The following is an 18,689-nucleotide window of genomic DNA, read 5'->3' on the forward strand; positions in this document are numbered from 1 at the left end:
TTTGGTATAGAAATGGACATGTATAATATTTTTATAATGTAAAGGATTAATTGCTTACATGAGATGAAGGTGCACACAATACGAATTTTAGGATGCTATGGTATTGCTGGTTTTAGTGTATGTACATGGATAGTAGAATGCAATAAACAATGACTCGTATGTGATTATATCTGTAGCTTAGTAATAAAACAATTAAATTGATAAATCATGTGATATTTATCCTCTTATACAACTTGTCTTGAATAATACCCACTATGTATGGTAGGATTAGAGAATCATAATATAATAAGCATGCCAGTCTAAGGAATTGTGAAATATTTTAAGCTGCTGGTATTACTGGAATATTTTCAAGTTTCTACTAATAATTTAATATTAATTTTATTTGTATCCATAAAAACTGACTTAGTCATTTAAAAAGGTTAAAGTGCTAGACGGTTTCCCTCAGGGGCAGCCCCAGAGGATCCTACAGGTTAGTTGTATTTGCCATGCACACTACTTCTCTCGGACTGTTCTCATGGTGTTTAACTCGTCAGCTGTCTCCCCCACAGTCAGAATATGAAAACAGCAAGGACTCTGCCCATGTGCATCTATTTTTCATTCGCATCTCCCATCAAGAGAGAATATCCTTTATCCACGAGAAGCGTGGGTCCACGAGAAGCCTTGGGTGCTTGCTGCTCCTCACTCCTTGTGACTTTCTTTTCTACTTGGGTAGAGTGCACAAAACCTGACACGAACTTGGTTCAGAAGCAATATGATGTCTCAGTATTAGGACAGAGCTCGCTGGCTAATAACACTTCCTTCTTCTCCAAGGGACACGCATTCAATTCCCAGTACCCATACCTGGCAACTTGCAACCATCTCTAGGTCCAGATCTGTTAGCACTCAGGTGTATATTCACATGCCAGCCCTAACTGATGCATATTGCTACAAGTAATTTAAAATAAGAATAAACCATGAAAAAAAAGATGAACTTCTTGGTATTTATCAAAGTTTAATTCTTATTGTGAGTGCCAGGAGAGGCTGTAGGAACAGAGAGGTCAGGCCTATACCTACTTGTATAGGTAACCAATCTTGTTTCCACCAGGGTGTGGGTGGTTCTCAAGGTTCACATTGTATATTGCAAGCTACCTAAAGAGTTCAATTGTCTCCAAAGATTTTCTGGTTCAAATATTTCCTGCCAAAAGGAAGCAATTGTTTTTGTTTAAAGGAAACATCCTGAGTTAAATTAAGCAAAAGTCCCATTTTCTGTCAACAGAAGACAGAGAGGAGAGGTAAGAAGGTCGATAGATGCTGGGGGGGTGGGGTGGGACAGACCGAGAACACTTATCAGGCAGCTAGTATGTGTGAGCACAGAGGACCCAGCACCAGAGAAGATCTGAGTCACTGTTCCTTTTGTCTAAATATTTTGTATTTTATGCAAGCCTGAAATATAAACCTATTGCTGACGTGTGCCAACACCGAGAACATTAGGAAAAGAAAATATCCCATTGTCTGAGTTAATCTTTTTATTAAAGTATTTTCTATTATGTACAGGCCTGATCAGAAACATGTAGCTGAGCACATGGAAATATAGGTGCCCACGCAGCCAGGGTCTGCGAAGAGTAGTGTTGTAAGTCAGACTGATGCAGGAAAGAGCTGGGGAATCATGCGTCCTACACGCACAACTTTAAGCTCTTCAGCAGAGCACTGTAAGATAGTATCCAAAACCTATCTATACAGCTCCCTGGGCTTAACCTTCCTTCATGGCTTATATGTGGCAGGATTTTCCCTGCCTAGTTACATTAAAATATTAGTGCAGCAGGAGGCCTGTGATTGGACAGGGAAAAGGCAGATGTCACAAAGAGTAGCAGGGACAGAGGGCAACTCAGAGGAGCGGGGAGGGGAGGGAGGGAAGAAAGATGGAGGTGGACGGACAGGAAGACCTCGAACACGCATGGCTTTAAATAGCCACAGGTAGATATGATGTTATAAAGGATAGAATAATTGGGATAACTTGTCTAATCTAGGTTGGCAGCTTGTTCTATTATTAATTGGCCCTGAAATCATCGTGTGGACATCTTGTGAATTGAGAATTTATTGATATATAAATCTGACTTGTTAATTGCAAGCTTCTAGAGTTTTGTTCTACCAGGTTGCTGGGTGTTGTGGTGGCTGACAGTGGGGTGGATGGTCATTGTGTGGGGCTGGTGTGGCAGCAAAGGAAACTTGGGAGCTCTGGCCCCACTGGAGAGTTGGCAGGCTGAGAGTAGCTGGATGGAGCATGGGAAGTTGGTGGTTCTTTTTTAATGTTTCCTGCAACACTTATACACTCCCCAAACTAAATATTCCTTTACCTATACCAGTTTCCTTCTTTGTAGAAATGGAAGATTAAATGAATTATTCATCTAAATTAAAATGTGGTCCATAGTTACCTATTGAAACTCAGTTTATTATTATCCGATTATATTGTTTCATAGAAAGGGGAATACCTTACAAATTGCTAGATATGATTTTATTTATATAAGACCTAAAATAAATGATTTATTACAGATAATCACTCTCAATTCAATCTTAAAACAAAATGTATTCTTACTTCATTATCTTGGAGTAGTAGGTGCTTACTAAATAGATTTGGGGTAAATTAAATAATGTGTGCTCAGCACCTCACGGACAGCAAACATTCAAACAACATATGTAACAATGTTGCCATTGTGGCTCCGTGTGAAAGTCATCGACTCACTTAACACATAATTTGAGTAAAATTGCATAAAATAAAGGGGGTGCAAGACTTTGGTTTACCATGCTTACTAAGTATGCTCATTGATTCACGTAGCAATCCACTGAGAGCTTCCACATAGCAGGTTCTAGAAATGCAAGAACACCCAGGTGAAGAATGCAAGTCCCAGTGTAAGAGCTCCATGGAGTAGGTAAATATACTGTGTGGTTTGCATATACTTGGCCCAGAAAGTAGCACGATTAGAAGGTGTGGCCCTGTTGGAGTAGGCGTGGCCCTGTTGGTGTGGGCATGGCCCTGTTGGACTGGGCGTGGCCCTGTTGGAGTGGGCATGGCCCTGTTGGAGTAGGTGTGGCCCTGTTGGAGTGGATGTGGTCTTGTTGGAGTAGGCGTGGCCCTGTTGGACTGGGCGTGGCCATGTTGAACTGGGCGTGGCCCTGTTGGAGTAGGCGTGGCCCTGTTGGAGTAGGCGTGGCCCTGTTGGGGTAGGCGTGGCCCTGTTGGAGTAGGTGTTGTCCTGTTGGAGTAGGTGTGGCCCTGTTGGAGTAGGTGTGGCCCTGTTGGAGTAGGTGTGGCCTTGTTGGAGTAGGTGTGGCCCCGTTGGAGTAGGTGTGGCCCTGTTGGAGTGGATGTGGCCTTGTTGGAGTAGGTGTGGCCCTGTTGGAGTAGGCGTGGCCCTGTTGGAGTAGGTATGGCCCTGTTGGAGTGGATGTGGCCTTGTTGGAGTAGGTGTGCCCCTGTTGGAGTAGGCGTGGCCCTGTTGGAGTAGGTGTGGCCCTGTTGGAGTGGATGTAGCCTAGTTGGAGTAGCTACCCCGAAGCCAGTCTTATACTAGCAGCCTTCAGATGAAGATGTAGAACTCTCAGCTCTGCCTGTACCATGCCTGCCTGGATGCTGCCATGCTCCCACCTTGATTATAATGGACTAAACCTCTGAACCTGTAGGCCAGTTCCAATTTAATATTGTTTTATAAGAGTTGCCACGGCCATGGTGCTTTTTCACAGCAGGAAAACCCTAACTAAGACATATACTATACAACCTTTGCAGCTAATGATACAGAAAGTATTGGCTATAATAGGAGTATGAATAGCCACATGGGATGAAAATATTGGTAGTTTTGCAGTCCAGGTGGGGGAAGGAGGATCAGGGAAATCTACAAGTGAGTGTTCAGTGCTGTTCTAAACTCACTCTTTTAGGAAAGCACAGCCTTCTAATGCATACTTGCCCATTGTCTACACAACACCAACTCAGAGGCAGTCTTTAAGACTGTGTCTGTCTCCACAAGATGCTTCTAAATGTTTGACTCAAATGTCACCTAGCATTCTACCCTATTATATTGCTAAGGCCTTGCTTGGCTCATGCCATGGCTCAGCAGCTAAAGCACTTGCTACAGATCTGGATCCCCAAGAACAATGTAAATGCTGGGTGGGCATCGCTGCCCACCTGGCAGCCTTCGAAGATGGAGTCAGGATCCCAGAGCTGGAAGCAAGATTTGACCTATTAGGGAACTCTGGTTTACTTCTGAGTTTTTAGACTTCTGTAGGCATTTGTGTCTGTATGGGATATGTGCACATGAGTGTTGCTGTTCAAAAAGGCCATACATAAGAATGTAGCAGATCTCTAAGGACTAGAGTTAGCAGAAGTTGAGAGCACTCCTCCATGGGTGCTAGGAATCAAACTCTAAGAAATCAAACTGTCTTCCCCTGGAAGAGGAGTACATTCACAATTGCTAAGCCATCTTTCTAGCCCATACATACCTCTGAGTTTGACTGAGAGACTGCCTTAGTGGATATGGTGGAAGAATGACCAAGGATGATTCCAACATCAATCTCGGACTTCCACATGTGTGTATAGATGTTGTGTATGTATGCATGACCACCCAAGTGTAAAACAAACATTCACTCGCATGCATTATCCCCCAACCCTCCCCCCACTTCCCCCCACACCCCTACACATAAAGGAAACTGGAAAAAGAGAAAAAAAATTTCTTGCTATCTCTAAATGTAAATGCTATGGAGTTTTATACAAAGAACTCTGTTTCAAGAATGTAAGATGCATTTGTAATGGACGCCATGTCAGCCGGCATGTCATTTCCCATCATTGTGCCCAGCACTTAGTAACCACAAGAAAGTGACTATCTTTTGGAAGACAAAACAAATGAATGGATGAATTCTCTCATCATGGCCACCTTGAAAGAGCATGAGCTAAAGCTAAAATTTTGGGGATGATCAGAGTATTGTCAAGCTTTGTTTTTAGATTTCCTCTGCATTTCCGGCTCCTCTGAAAAAGATGATAGAATCCAACAAAAATATGAGCATGGTCTGACATCAAGAATTTACTAGCCAGGTGGTGGTGGCGCACACCTTTAATCCCAGCACTTGGGAGGCAGAGGCAGGTGGATCTCTGAGTTCGAGGCCAGCCTGGTCTACAGAGTGAGTTCCAGGACAGCCAGGGCTATACAGAGAAACCTTGTCTCGAAAAACCAAAAAAAAAAAAAAAAAAATCCAGTCATCAAAGGAGTGGATGCTTGCATGCCTGGCACCTCCCTCAGGAAAGCCCCAGGTCTTGGGTAAGCTTCCTTAGGCTCCTCATGGTCTGGAGATCCAACAATGCTTCCACAGACCTTGGTTTCAAGGATTAAAACCATTGTAAACTTGAAACCATGTTTAATAACAATCGTTGTTGTTAAACACTTCCTTAGTGTTCGCTAAACATGTGAACTGTCTCCTCAACAACAGTGAAAAACTGTTACCACCTTCTACTTCTGAACTGAATGTGAAGGTCCTTCCTGTGGCTGTTTGCAAATGTGCAGAACACACAGCAGGCAGATTTTGTGTAGATGTTTTCCATTACAAAGGCAGCTTTGTCAGGTTTATGAAATCCTCGAGTCATCCAGGGGTCCCCTTAGCAGGTTGGAGACTTTCCATGGGAGCCTCTCTTCCTGCACTTCAAGCTTGCTGTGGGGATGGCCCGGGAGCTGCACCCGTGTGCTGTATATTTACGCTGATTCCCTATTATATGTCTGCTGTCACCAGGCTGTTTGGGGTTTGTTGTTGAGGGAGGCCTTGTGGTCACAGAGATCCCTCATGCCAGTGCTTCAGGTCGCTAGGTTTGCCCCTGTCTCTCATCATTGCCTTTGGCTCAGTCCCTTGACAGGAAATGAGAGATTTATTTTATCTGGCTTGCACTACATTGTTCCTCCCTACGGCTGGTGTTACTTCACTCTAAATAACACGACTTGGAGCTCACAATCTGCCCAAGGTCAGAGCCTGAGGGTAATAAGACACACGTAAGGCAAGGAGGGAGCTGAGGAGGGTAGGGGCCAGCAATCAGGATCAGAAAGGAAAAAAAATCGGTACTGATGTCAAAGTTAAAGGTGCCACATCTGGGGGCTGGAAAGGAAATCTAATCTGAGAAACTACAGGAATAAGAATAACTGTTTGCTTGGGTTTTTTTATTTTGGTTTTTTTGTTTTGTTTCCTTTTTTTCTGCCTCCAGGTGTTGTCCACTTAAGATAGCAGCACTGTGAAGTGATGCAGGCCTGAAATTCAAATTTGGCCTTTGAAAAGCAGGTTTGAGTTAAGCTGGGAGAAGAGCTGGGGAAGCCTGATTCATTTCCAGGATGCACTGCTCTGGGTTTTTAATATTCAGCTTGAGGTAAGTAGTGGTATTCAAATATTTCTCTTCAGTTTGATATAGAAGTATGAATGAACTATAAGAATGCATACAACTAAGAAAGTAAACTTAGTCATATAAAAGTAAAAATAGACAGACTCTACCACATCTTGGGATTTGGTTCCACAGAAAGAGTTCATCATTAAAAAACCTAAAATGTAAGTAAGAACAACGTGTATGACAAAGTCACAGGTGTGCCTCTTTCTTTCCTTTCACTTTTCCCGCTTTGGAAGTATGACTGAAACTTTTTTAGTTTGTAAAATACCTCAAGAGTTTCAGTGGGATGAGAAGATGGCCACATTAAGACACAGTGGCAGACAGTACCTCACTGGCCTTGTGGAGGACAGACAGCGCCTCAGGTGCCAAGCTTGTTGAATCTTCTCTCCATCCAGGAGGAGGCTGCACTGCACTGACGCTTTCTGAGATGGTTAACATCCTAGAGGGCAGGGAAGAAGTGGCCCTGTCTATCATCTATCTGCCCATCTACTGACCTGTTCATCAATGACTCAATCATTTGTCCATCTTTCTGTCTACCTATCTGTACACCTATCTACCTTCCCTCAGTCTTCCTATCATCTATTTCTATCTTCTGCCCTCCCTCTCTTTCTTTCTACTACCTACCAAATTTTCTCTTTATCATGAATATACACACTATCCATCCTTCTAACTGTGCATCTGTTTGTCTACCTACCCATCATCCACCTTTCTATTTCTCTTTCTGTTTGTTTTTCACCTACCTACCCATTCCTTAGTTACCCAGTATCTTTCTCTGTCTCTTTAGCAGATAGTGATACTATTTAGTAACATTTCCACCTCAGAAAAATATATTTAATAAACCTAGAGTTTAAATTAACCAAAAGAGAATTTGGGGCATCTGCAAGAAGAGACTATACAAATAGTGGAGCTGAGGATTAACTCAGTGGTAAAATGTTTGCTTACTGTGAACATTGTACTTGATGCCTACCACCAATAAATAAATAAATAAATAAATAAATAAGAAAAAAGAAAAGAAAACAACAACAACAACAACAACAGAAAATTATTTTGTACAGCTTCTCCAACTTTGGGAAAAATGGGAAATTTTAATGTGCTAACTATTCTCCAATATTTCTTACACAGCTCACACTAGAGCCAGAGGGTTTTCCTAAATGATATCTAAAGACATTCCTAAGCTTCTGACACTGCCTTTAGACACTCTTTTTCTCCATGAGTCTATTGGAATCACCAAGGCCTGGCATCCTGCAATGATCTGTTTCTTTGTGTAAATACATTTTTGACGTGTTCTTTGCTCTAAACTATTGTTCGCTAGCCTATTTTATTTCCAAGTCAACTTCTCGGGAGATAGTATACTTATGGCATTAACTCCTAAATACTGAAATGTGACAGTATAATTATGTAACAATTCAAGAAATGTTTCACATTGCAGTATCAAGTTACTGAAGGTCACAGCCAACGGTATCATGTAGCTCTTTTTCTTAATGTTTTCTGATAGTTAACTGACAAAAATACTCTTTAAGACTGTATCTAAGACAGGGGTCATTTGTATGTGAGGCCCATTCATTACTCTGGAATGGGAACAAGATGAATTACATAAGCCCAGGACACCTACAGTGTACCAGGGTCTCTCATACAAGAGTCATATGGAACTGCTCGCTGCTCCTGTGTTACTCTCAATGATAAAACAGAGATACCAGATGAACTAAAAATGTAGTCATGGGGGTAAGCCCAAGAGAAATCTATATCAATATATATCCATGTCAACAGGAAACTTGTAGTTAAACTTTCATAACCACATTATTCTTAAGCATCTCTAACAGAAAATGACCTAGTGGCTATCAACTGATAAATGAATAACTAAGGCGCAGTCTAGTTATACAGTGTAGAGGGACTGGCAAGACAAAGGCAGAGTGGTGGTATGTCATACGAATGAAGGAAGCATGAAGATTTTTGTTATCTAGATTCATCAACAAAATACACATATTATGATTCTGAATACTTGCAATATATGGAGTATGAAAGTCCAAAAAGAACTGAAAAGGATTAGCTGCTCCCTAAGGTGTTTCAGGGAGTCGAAATAAAACTAAGCAGAGATGAGTAAAGAGGCTAATTGAGCTGGTGAGAATGGTCTCCATCTGATATGAAAGAGGTCTGTGGAGTTCCAAGAACACCCGAAAGCATCCCGCAGCCTAGGCTCTAATGCTCTACATGGCTAGATCTCTGTGTGCTGTTTCTCAATAAATATTTAGCAAAACAAAGCAAAAGGAACTGAGCTGTGACTAGGTGATCCTGTTGGGCGTTTGTCTCCTTGCTGAGACAAAGTAACCGACAGCAACCACCACAGGAAGAGATCATTTCCTCTCACAGTTCAAGGCATAAAGCCAATCAAGGCAGGGAGGGCACTGTGGGCGGAGTCTGAGGCAGCTGGTCACACTACGTCCATAATGCAAAAGCGAAGAGTAAACAAGAAATGAGTCTGAGCTACGGAACATCAAACTCTGTCCCCAGTGTGTAGCCACGTCCATCAACAAGACTCTACTTCCCAAAGGGTCTACAATGTTTCAAAGTAGTGCCCCCTGCTGGGGAATAAGTGTTCAAACACACAAGCCCACAGGGACATTTCACAGTGAAACTAACAGGTAGTGTGTGTGTGTGTGGGGGGGGGGAGTATGCTGAGCTTGTATATGTATAAGGACATGAATTTGATAGCACTGCCATAAACTGCAGAAAGGAACCTTGGCATCTTAACACTGAGAAGGAGGAGGTGGAGGCGGAGGAGGGAGGGAAGAGGAAGAAGAAGAAAGAATAGGAGGAGGAGAAGGAGAGAGAATAAGGAGGGAGGAAGAAGAAAGAAGAACGAGGAGGAGAGGAGGTGGCGGTGGCGGTGGTGGTGGAAGAGGAAGAGAATTCAGAAGCAGAGGAAGAAATAATGCTCAAAAAAAGTGGGTCAAAGAGGAGTCAGGTTTCCTTAAAATCAGTAAAACTTTGGCCTGTTGGGAACAGGTGTGCTTGAGCATCATTAGGGTGCATGCTGAAGGACGCTGGGGTGGGAGTCACGGGGAAAGTTTGAGCCACAAGTGTGTAGTTTATTCACACAAGCAAATCCCTTTGTCAGTTACCATCTGAACTTTCCAATGGTTTGTGTGTCACACAGACAGACACTGAGAATTCTGTTGACTAAAAGTGAGGATGCTACTTCTACTAGGTTCTTCATGCTCGAATGGGTGTCAGCAGCCCAAAGGCCAAACCAGTCGGAATAATGTTAGTACTGCACCCCATGTTGACAACAGTAAGCAGTGCTGTGGATATCTCCCAACTGTCCATAACTTCTTTTAGGGATAATCTTAGATACTGAAAGCAAAGGGCAGTGGACGTTGATACATTGTGTTCCCATCATCTTGAGATGCTTGTCCCTGGAAAGTCCCGAGGATGGAGCTGCTTTGAAAAGAAAACCCACCGCCCGGGCGATGGCATTCTGGCTGTGCCTGCTGTAGGGAAGTGGAGCCAGGGAGACTTGTCCGTGTTTTGCTGATAGCCATCTGGCAGGGATGCGGCAGCATGCGGAATCTTCACAGGCCTCTTGTTTTTTCTCCTCTCTGCTGGGTAACTAAGGAGATCACCAGACTGCAGGGCCTCCTGCCAGACGGTAGGCAGGTATGTTTATGAGTTTAAGAGGCTTATTTTCTTTCAGTGCTTGCCCATGCTGTGGGCGCAGAGGCAGGAAAGTGGATGAGAGAGTTGATAAAGAAGGAAGATGGGCCCATCATTATAAACATCTTTGGAATTTATTACAATGTACATTTTTGTCCCAAGGTTCAGGCTGCAATAATCTCTATCAAGCCGAAAAAAAAAAAAAAAACCCACAACTCATAATGGCAGATGAAGGTTTTAAAACTGATCCATTTTCTATCTCACATAAACAGGTTCTGGGGGTCTTCAGTTTTTCTGGGTAGGTGCCAGGTGCTACGCAAAAGCTTGTTAAGTGCAGCAAGCATGTGTTAAGTGTGAGTGCCAGATTACATGATCATGGTAGCCATTTCACCAAGATAAAAGGAGGCTCTGTATTGTATTCATACTGTATCTTGTTCAAATTAGCTACAGTGAGCAAAGGATGCCTAGTAGAGGGCTATTGAGAAATGTCTAGCAGACAAATCTTTGGAGGAACAAACCTGAGATGCTATGAGCACCAGAACAGCTTTGGACCAGAGAGACAGCCCATGCTGACCCTTTGGGCAGTTAGAGAATGGGACCCACAGAAGCGTCAGTGTGTCTGAGACAGAAACAGTGTTCAGAAGTTAGGGGAGGATGTCTGCTCAGCAATCTATAATAACATACATAGTTGGAGACTCTCTGCTCTGGAAGATCCACAGATAGGACAGGAGTATTGGCCGTATCTTTGATTGTCAAGAGGATAGAAATAGGAGTTCAAATCGCCAAGCAACTGTGTCATTGCTCAACAAATGAGGCTGGTATTCTTATTGTCCTTGTCAACTGTATTCCCACAAAGCCCTACAGAAGGCCTTCCCCAGAATAAGTGAGCCAGTATTTGCTCTCCTACCCCCTTCAATGGATTTCAGAATAAATAAAATCACAGTTTAAGCATTATCACAAGATGTATAACTTCTGCCATATAAACAATAGGCTACTCGTTTAATGGAGCTTTAATAGTGGAGTTATTACCACTATATACACAACCTGTACTGTTGTTAGTTGTCTTATAGATGGTAATGACACTCAGCATTAACTTACTTAAATTGAAAACATGAGTTTTCTAATTTTTAAATTGATTCTCATTTCTTAATTCCAAACAGCTAATTAATTTTGAGGGCAAACACTCTTCTAAGAATTGTTAAAATTCACCGGGATACAATTTAGTTGAAGACTAATCAATCAACTGCATTGTCTATACAGCAATTTTTAAAACATGAACTGGTGAACATTCATTGTATTTAATGCCTAGTTTCATGTGGGCACTTTAATACAAGTTTATAAAGTACACTGAGCATCCTCTTTTAATTTTTTTTTTTTTTTAATTTGGGGCAGAAGTATTTAAGAGTACTTGTTCCTCTTACAGACGACCTGTGTTCAATTCCCAGCACCCATATGGAGGCTCACAATTGTCTGCCACTCTAGCTCCAAGGAATCTGAAGGCATTCTTCAGGTCTCCATGAGCAGTGAGTATGCACACAGTGCACACACATCCATTCACGCACTCACACAGTGCACACACATCCATTCACACACTCACAGAGTGCACACACATCCATTCACACACTCACACAGTACACACACACACACACATCATCCAGGCACTCATACATAGGTATAGGATTAAAAGATAAATATATACTTGAATTTGCTTACAATATAACCAGAAAGGTTATGTTATACAAAATTATCTTGTTAACACACATTAACAAGTTGTGAAAGATTGTTGTTCTTTTATTTGTTTTGCGTGTATGTGTGTGTGTTCATCCTTAAATACATGACCTTCAAACAGATGCTACATGAGTAAATTTCATTGCCTATTCTAACTTTGTAACAATCGTAAGAAAGTATAGTTTTAAACACAAATAACTTTTTATCCTTAATTTTTGACCAGTAATTGGGCAAATAAAAATATCAGGATCTCTCATGATAATTTCTACCATAAGCCGCTTGATATGAGGTCCAATATACTTACGCCACAGTCCCATTCTCCTATCATGTAACAGTGCAGAGTGTGAACTGTAACCTGTGTGTGCCACGTGCCGCGTGTTGTGTGCTGAGGTCTGGGTTGCCCACTGTCCTGAGCTTCATGTCAGAGTCCCACACCACAGCGCTCCTACTGCCTTGGCACCACTGTCTCCCACAAGAAAATCTCAACCACTTAAACCTAGACAATGTGAACTGAGGTATTAGTTACTCTATGAAAAGATCCTGAACTTTACTAAGTAGATTACCAACTGAAGCCCTTTAAATGGTGATTTTTGTTCTTCCATTGCCTTTCAGTTAAACAACAAAACTATGAGAATTTCCCCCGAATCATACGGTGGTATCAAGCAGGCCGCTACTGTTCTCGTTAGATCTCCACACCCCGTATGCTTCTTTGTGTGACATGGCATCGAGTTGATCTTTCTAGAACACAAACTCTGTCTTGTACTTAGCAGATTCTGTCAACTCAGGGTTACTAGGTGGCTTTGCACCTGGCACTCTGAATATTTCCCCATCTGTAACTCATAATAACATCATCGCATGGCTATGACCGGTGCTTGTGTTTAAGCGTCTTGTCTAAAACCTCCCCTGCAGTGAAGGAGCCCAGCAGCGAGAGCTCAGACCCCCCGTCTTAGAAGCTGAACAGTCTTGGAGCCACAAAGCATGGCCATTTATTTCTCTTTGAGAAAACTGGGGGGGGGGGGGCACAATCATCTATAGAACTTGAAAAAGAGGCACTAAGAACACAGACTTAAAAATGGGTTTCAAACTTTTTGAAACCCATCAAACTAACTTGTTACCAAAAATCCTATAGGCACATAATATGTAAAGGAGACAAATGTAGCAGATTATATCTGCCCTTCCCTACTTATAAGTCATCTCCAAAGATCTCATAGCTCCCTTCAAAGCACTGGGAAAATGACAATAACCCCTTTCTTCTTTACTTACTGATAACGAACTAGCCATCGAAATGTAACTTGTAACATACCCAGCTGGGAGTTCTTAAGCAAAACAGGGAGACATACCTCCTTGATTTAGAATGGTACTCAGGGAATGGGTCTCATATACACAAAAAATAGTCAATGATGATTATGAGAATAGCAATCGTTTAAATAATGAGTAGATAAATCTCCATGACACAGGAATGGCTTCCTCGCCCTGTGCCAATGGTCCTGTCTTTGCCAGCTCTAACACACACACCCCTTCCAGGGATGGCATTCAGCCATTCTGGCAACCAAAATTAGAGCAAAGAAAATATGAAATTTCTCTTCAAAACATAAGTGGGAAGACGAATGTTAAGCCAAGCATAGAGTACTCAGATTCAACATGCACATTGTTAAATGTCATTTCATAGAAAGAACCCCATGCAAGTTAAGTAACCATGGCCAGGCAGAAGTAAGGGAGTCAAAAGAGGTTGTGACATTGTTACAAGGAATTAGTGAACAAAGGAAGTCCAGGAGAACATGTCAATGACTCATTAGAATTCTAGCTTATAAGGAGGGAAAAGCAAGTCCTGAGTAAGAGAATAGAGAATGAGCTCTGTACACGTCCTGCTAGTTTTAGCTGTCAAATCAACATAGAGTCATCCAAGAAGGGACTTTCAAATAAGACTGACCTGAAGGCACGTCTATGGGACACTGTCTTGACCATTGATTGATGGAGGAGGACCCTGCCCACTGTGGGCAGCGCCATTCCCTGGGCAAACAAAGTTCCTGCATGACTTGTGCTTCAACTTCCCGCTTGGCTTCCTAAACGGACTTCCCTCCATTTTGACCTGTGACCTGCCAGATGAAATAAACCCTCTCCTCCCCTAAGTTGCTTTTGAGTGTTTTACCACAGCAATAGAAAGAAGGCAGGAAGGTATTTACACAGGGGCTGAGTTCCTTGTCATGTGACTGTACTCAAACAATAACTTTAATACCAGGAATGCTAAGGGGCTAGAGACCCACTTGACCATTGTGACAGCTAACCTGACTGTGTGCTATTTCAGTTTCCAGGGATTTGGGTGGCAGGGATCAGAGCTGAGCAAAGTTCATTCCAAGAACCCAGGTTTAGACCAGGCAGACCTCCAGCCAGAGATGCTGTTTCTCTCAGATAAGTCTCCTGAGAAAGATATGTCTACTGCTCACAGTTGATGGCTTGCATCCTGACTATCAAAGATAGTGAATGTACAAGTGTTTCATGGTTCAGCTCATTGCTCAAGTCTCTAAACTGCCAATACCCAGAATATTCGTTTATGAATAGTCTTGATATGAGCATTCTGGTTTTCTGCTTTGTCTTTGAGACAGGGTCTGGTGTAGCCCAGGCTGGCCTTGAACTCACCCTGCAGCTGTGAAGAACTTTGGACCCCTGGTCCTGCTCCACATTTTCAGTGTTAGGATTAGAGTCTTGACTTACCATACTCAACACATGTGAAATGCAGAACCTCATGACATGCAAGGCACTTGTGCTGATCTAGAAACCCAGCTTGGTGTATACACCAAGCATTTAGTAATCTAAAGCCTTGTTGCCAGAATAATGAAAAGGCATAAAAGTCCTTGCTAAGTAAAAAGACCAAATAGTAAAGACCTCAAATTAAGTTTCCTGATCATTCTGGGAGGAGACTGTTAGATCGAAAGGAAAACATAGATAGATTCTTGAGAGAAAACGTAATAGGGTACAGAGAGTAAGGTCTTCTTGGTAAATGCCCCACAGCTGGGAGCTATTTAGAGGTATCTGGCATTCTGTGCAGTTTGGTTTATTCCCAGTTAACTAAGCAGGTCACACTGGCCTCTGGGACCCAGGGCCTACTCCCAGCCCCCGACCCCCCACATTATGAGGCGGGAGGAGACGACAGAGTGTTCAGGATCTTCAGTCAGGTCCAGTCACCTGCCTGCGCAGTCTCATTTCTGAACAATCTCTGGCTGCTCCCTCCTTTACTTGGGACTGCTAGGCATTAAATGCAATACTTTGTGTAGGATTTGACTCTGAAGCCACTTGCCACTAAGTGGGCACACACCCACACTTACACACGTGCGTGTTCACCTGCAAGCACGTGTGTGGCCGTGACTGCAAAGCCCACTGGATACTTTCTCACTTTGCCCACCAGACAGAAAGAAACAGAGATGAAAAGCATTTTCAAAGGACAGTTCTTACTTGATGAATAGAAACCAAATATGAACTAATTTCATGCCCATTTAGGTCTATGAGTGGGGCTTAAAGTTATTTAGATTATTTTTAGAAAAGCAAATAGTTTTCAAATATGTTAATGTCAAAATTTACCAAATGAGCACTATATTTTTAAAAGGAAAATCAGCATTTGTTATTTTTCCTCCATGTCCACGCCTTTTCTCTTTAAAAGTAATATTTGGGATAGTAATTCAACTCAATCAACCCTACAGTCTGAGGAGGGCTTTATTAAGAGAGATGAAGTATAGACAGACAGACAGACAAGTAAAAGGGTTGTGTTCTGACTCTGTGCTATCTAGGAACATTAAGAGGACATGGATAGGCTCTTGTAGGGAAGGTGTTACCCATTTAGGAGCATCTTAAGCAAACAGTGGGATAAATAGATTAGAGGGAAGACCACAGTAGTTTTCAGGGTAATTCTGGGAACAAATGTAACTATGAGACAAACTATGGCTTGCTTCATTGCTTTCCATGGAACTTTTTTTCTTTCCCTTTTTACCTACTGGCAAACAAATCAATCAATGTGTACAATTGTTTAAAGTAACATTTTCAAATCTTTTAAAGGTATGATTTTAATTCCACCAAAAGCACTAATGAATTTGTCTCTTTATATAAGAAGTTACTAATAATTTTTAAAACAATAGTATGTATAGCATTCAGTTGCCTTCCCAGCTTCCTGTGCACTGTTGAGAAAAATTTAACTTTTATTATCATTGTCCAACATAGGCAAGAAAATTGTATTGATGTGCACAGCTATAAACATCAGTGTTTCTGCCTAATTTTGTGTGCTCCATTTTTTTCAGAACATAGCATGTCAACAGTCTAATTTCATTTGAAGGGACTAGGAAGACAGAAGCTAGCTTGAAGGACCAACCCATGGGACACAGTCTCCAGGTGAGAGATCTGAAACTAACAGGAGAGATAACTTGCCTTTATTTTTTTGTTTTGTTTGTTTTTTAAAAGCATCACAAAGACAACGTGCCTTGTATTTTATCCATATTCGAAAACGAGCCATTCTTTCGAGAAGATGTCAGCCATGATTGTCAGATTGGCGTCCTCTCTCCACCTCTGCAGAGCGAGAGAAGGTAGCTCAGGGCAGCTTTTCTGTGCAAGGATTCCCCCCGGCAGTGTCTGGAAAAAGGGTTAATGACAGATGTTTCCATTAAATCTGACCTACCTCTTAATTTCGCTGTTGCCTGATAATATCCTAGCTTTGTGCTGATTTGCATGGGCAAATGGAGTCAGTCCATAACAAGGGGCATCCCATCCCCAGGTCAATTCATTTGAAACTGGTGTGCACTAATTTTTTTATAGTAGCAGCTTTTTCTAAAAAAAAAAAAAAAAAAAAAAAAAAAAAAAAAAAATCCATTTTGTGCCACACTATTGTTTACAAAGAATTAAAAGCTATGTTTTCAGAAGCTAGGTGAGCATGTGTGTCTGTGGGCAGAGCCGTGCACTTCCAGAAGCAATCAATACATCTTCTAGTAGGTACCCGATGAGGATAATCACATCTGTCTCTCGGATGCTCTACTTTTTTTTTTTTTTAATACTAAATGCAACCAAGAAACTGTTAGTTTTTCTTTGCTGGGACATTAGCTGAGGTCTCAAAAGCTACCTGCACTTTCTTATTTATTGACTGTTACTACTTTGTAGAGCCGGATCCTGTGAAACATGGAGGAAACAATTGTTTGGGGTTGCTTAAAAGATACCAGCTCCGAAGCTGGAGGACGCCAGAGCCACAGCCACACTCTAGAAGTGACAATCCCTGCCTTAGCCGTCTGAAAAGGCAAGATCTTGAACGTGTGCTAGATGACTGTGATAAGCCCCTTAGAAAGCAAATAAATGATGATAGCAGTTCACAAGATTTGGCTCTATGTACTGCTGATGGGAGGGGTAAAGAAGGAGAACCTATGCCAAGAGCCTTTGCTTAAGTCCTGTGAGAAAGCTCCTGAAATTCATGCTACCTGAAGTTCCAAACAGGCTATGAACCAGACTCAAGAAATACTGCGTTAATTTAGCTATGTGGTTTCCAGTTATTGTACCGTTCAAGGAGCTTAAATTATCCTTTGCTACAGGGGTCCTGTCTGTAATTTTATAGTGTTTTATACATGCATACATCCTATTTACCTATCTTATTTCATGTTTACCATCAGAGTTTGAGCTCTTAAGACGTTTAAATATTGAAATTACAGCTTTAAATTTCACCTCACTCTGAAAACGGCTTCCTCGTGTTTGTGAAAATAAACCCACCATCATGCCACAGCCTTTGTCAGAGTCAGACATAGGCTAGACCAGTGCTTAAAAGGTTACCTACTAAAGAGCCCGAGGCAAATCCAAGGCACACCTGTCCCTCGCACATTTTAAGCCAGGATATCACTTGGAAAACTCTGCTTGCTTATCCAAAAGGCAGTTAATTTATCAATTCTCCCGAGAGGGCGATCTTGTCACCATGATACTCGGCTTCTTTTGGAAATGGAGGCAAAGGAAGAAGGCGGAAGTTCAAAGTGTTCTCTGAAGGAGTGTACAGGCACATGTGGTCATTCTCCCTCACCTAGAGCACCTGTATCTTCTCACCAAGCCGTTTCCAATGTAGACCGAAGACAGCTGGCAAGCCTCTGAGGAAAGGAAGGGAGTAGCCTTTCCTCAAGGAGTAGTCACAGGAAGCATCCCCCAGAGTCCACAGCACATCAAAACCCAGGAGAAGAGCTTCTACTGCAAGTGCCCAGTCTACACAATCTCCATACAGTGAAATGCAAGAATATGCTGTAAAAAAGGACACTTCTTTGTCTTTAGAAATGTAGTGTCTTCATCTAACACAGTAAAACAGTAACATCAGACAGCAAACTGATGTCAAAAGCCGTGCGTGAGGATGGGAATTGAGCACACATATTGAGTGACAGAAGAAATTAGGGATTGTCATCAGGCCTGGTCAGCACTCTAAGCCCATGTTTGTTCCTGGAGTAAATCAGCTACTGAAAGTGAGAGTCCAGCTAGATGTGATTAGAGTCAACACTGTACACAAATTCGAGAAAAAACTATAATAAGTACAGAATTTTTGACCACTTATGAAGAACTTTACAAAGTCTCTGTCTAGTCTCTCTCTCTCTCTCTCTCTCTCTCTCTCTCTCTCCAGTCATGAATATCTACAATTGCCCTGTAGAGTGGATAGAATTTTAACCCATTTTAAAGACACTGAAACTGAGGCATGAAGGTTTACAGCCTTTCCTGAAGTGACAGCTAGCCAGTAACGGAGAAAGGAGTCACACTGTCTGTTTTTATTCTGAACATGGTCTTGCAGCTTTGACACTTCTTTCCGGGTGCTTGGGTTTTGGATGGACTGAATCTGGCTTCATTGTGCATTCGCCCTGTATTTGCTATGTGAGCTTGGGCAAAGTTCCTGCATTTGTTAAGAGAGAAAAGATAGGAGGCTTCATTCTCATGG

The 18,689-nt window shown here is 42.1% G+C and overlaps 1 protein-coding gene and 1 long non-coding RNA gene across 4 annotated transcripts in view; one reads left to right on the forward strand and one right to left on the reverse strand.

Moving 5' to 3' along the window:
- Sox5 (SRY-box transcription factor 5) overlaps positions 1-18,689 on the reverse strand; it is a 968,743-nt gene that overhangs the window by 445,596 nt on the left and 504,458 nt on the right. The window lies entirely within an intron of this gene.
- LOC116099782 lies at positions 1,864-17,111 on the forward strand. Its single transcript, XR_004122382.1, has 4 exons — positions 1,864-1,953; positions 6,212-6,370; positions 16,051-16,141; positions 16,901-17,111. It is a non-coding gene; the product is annotated as an uncharacterized LOC116099782 (long non-coding RNA).

The sequence above is a fragment of the Mastomys coucha genome, unplaced genomic scaffold (assembly GCF_008632895.1).
Source record: "Mastomys coucha isolate ucsf_1 unplaced genomic scaffold, UCSF_Mcou_1 pScaffold20, whole genome shotgun sequence".
In the NCBI taxonomy this organism is placed as follows: Eukaryota; Metazoa; Chordata; class Mammalia; order Rodentia; family Muridae; genus Mastomys; species Mastomys coucha.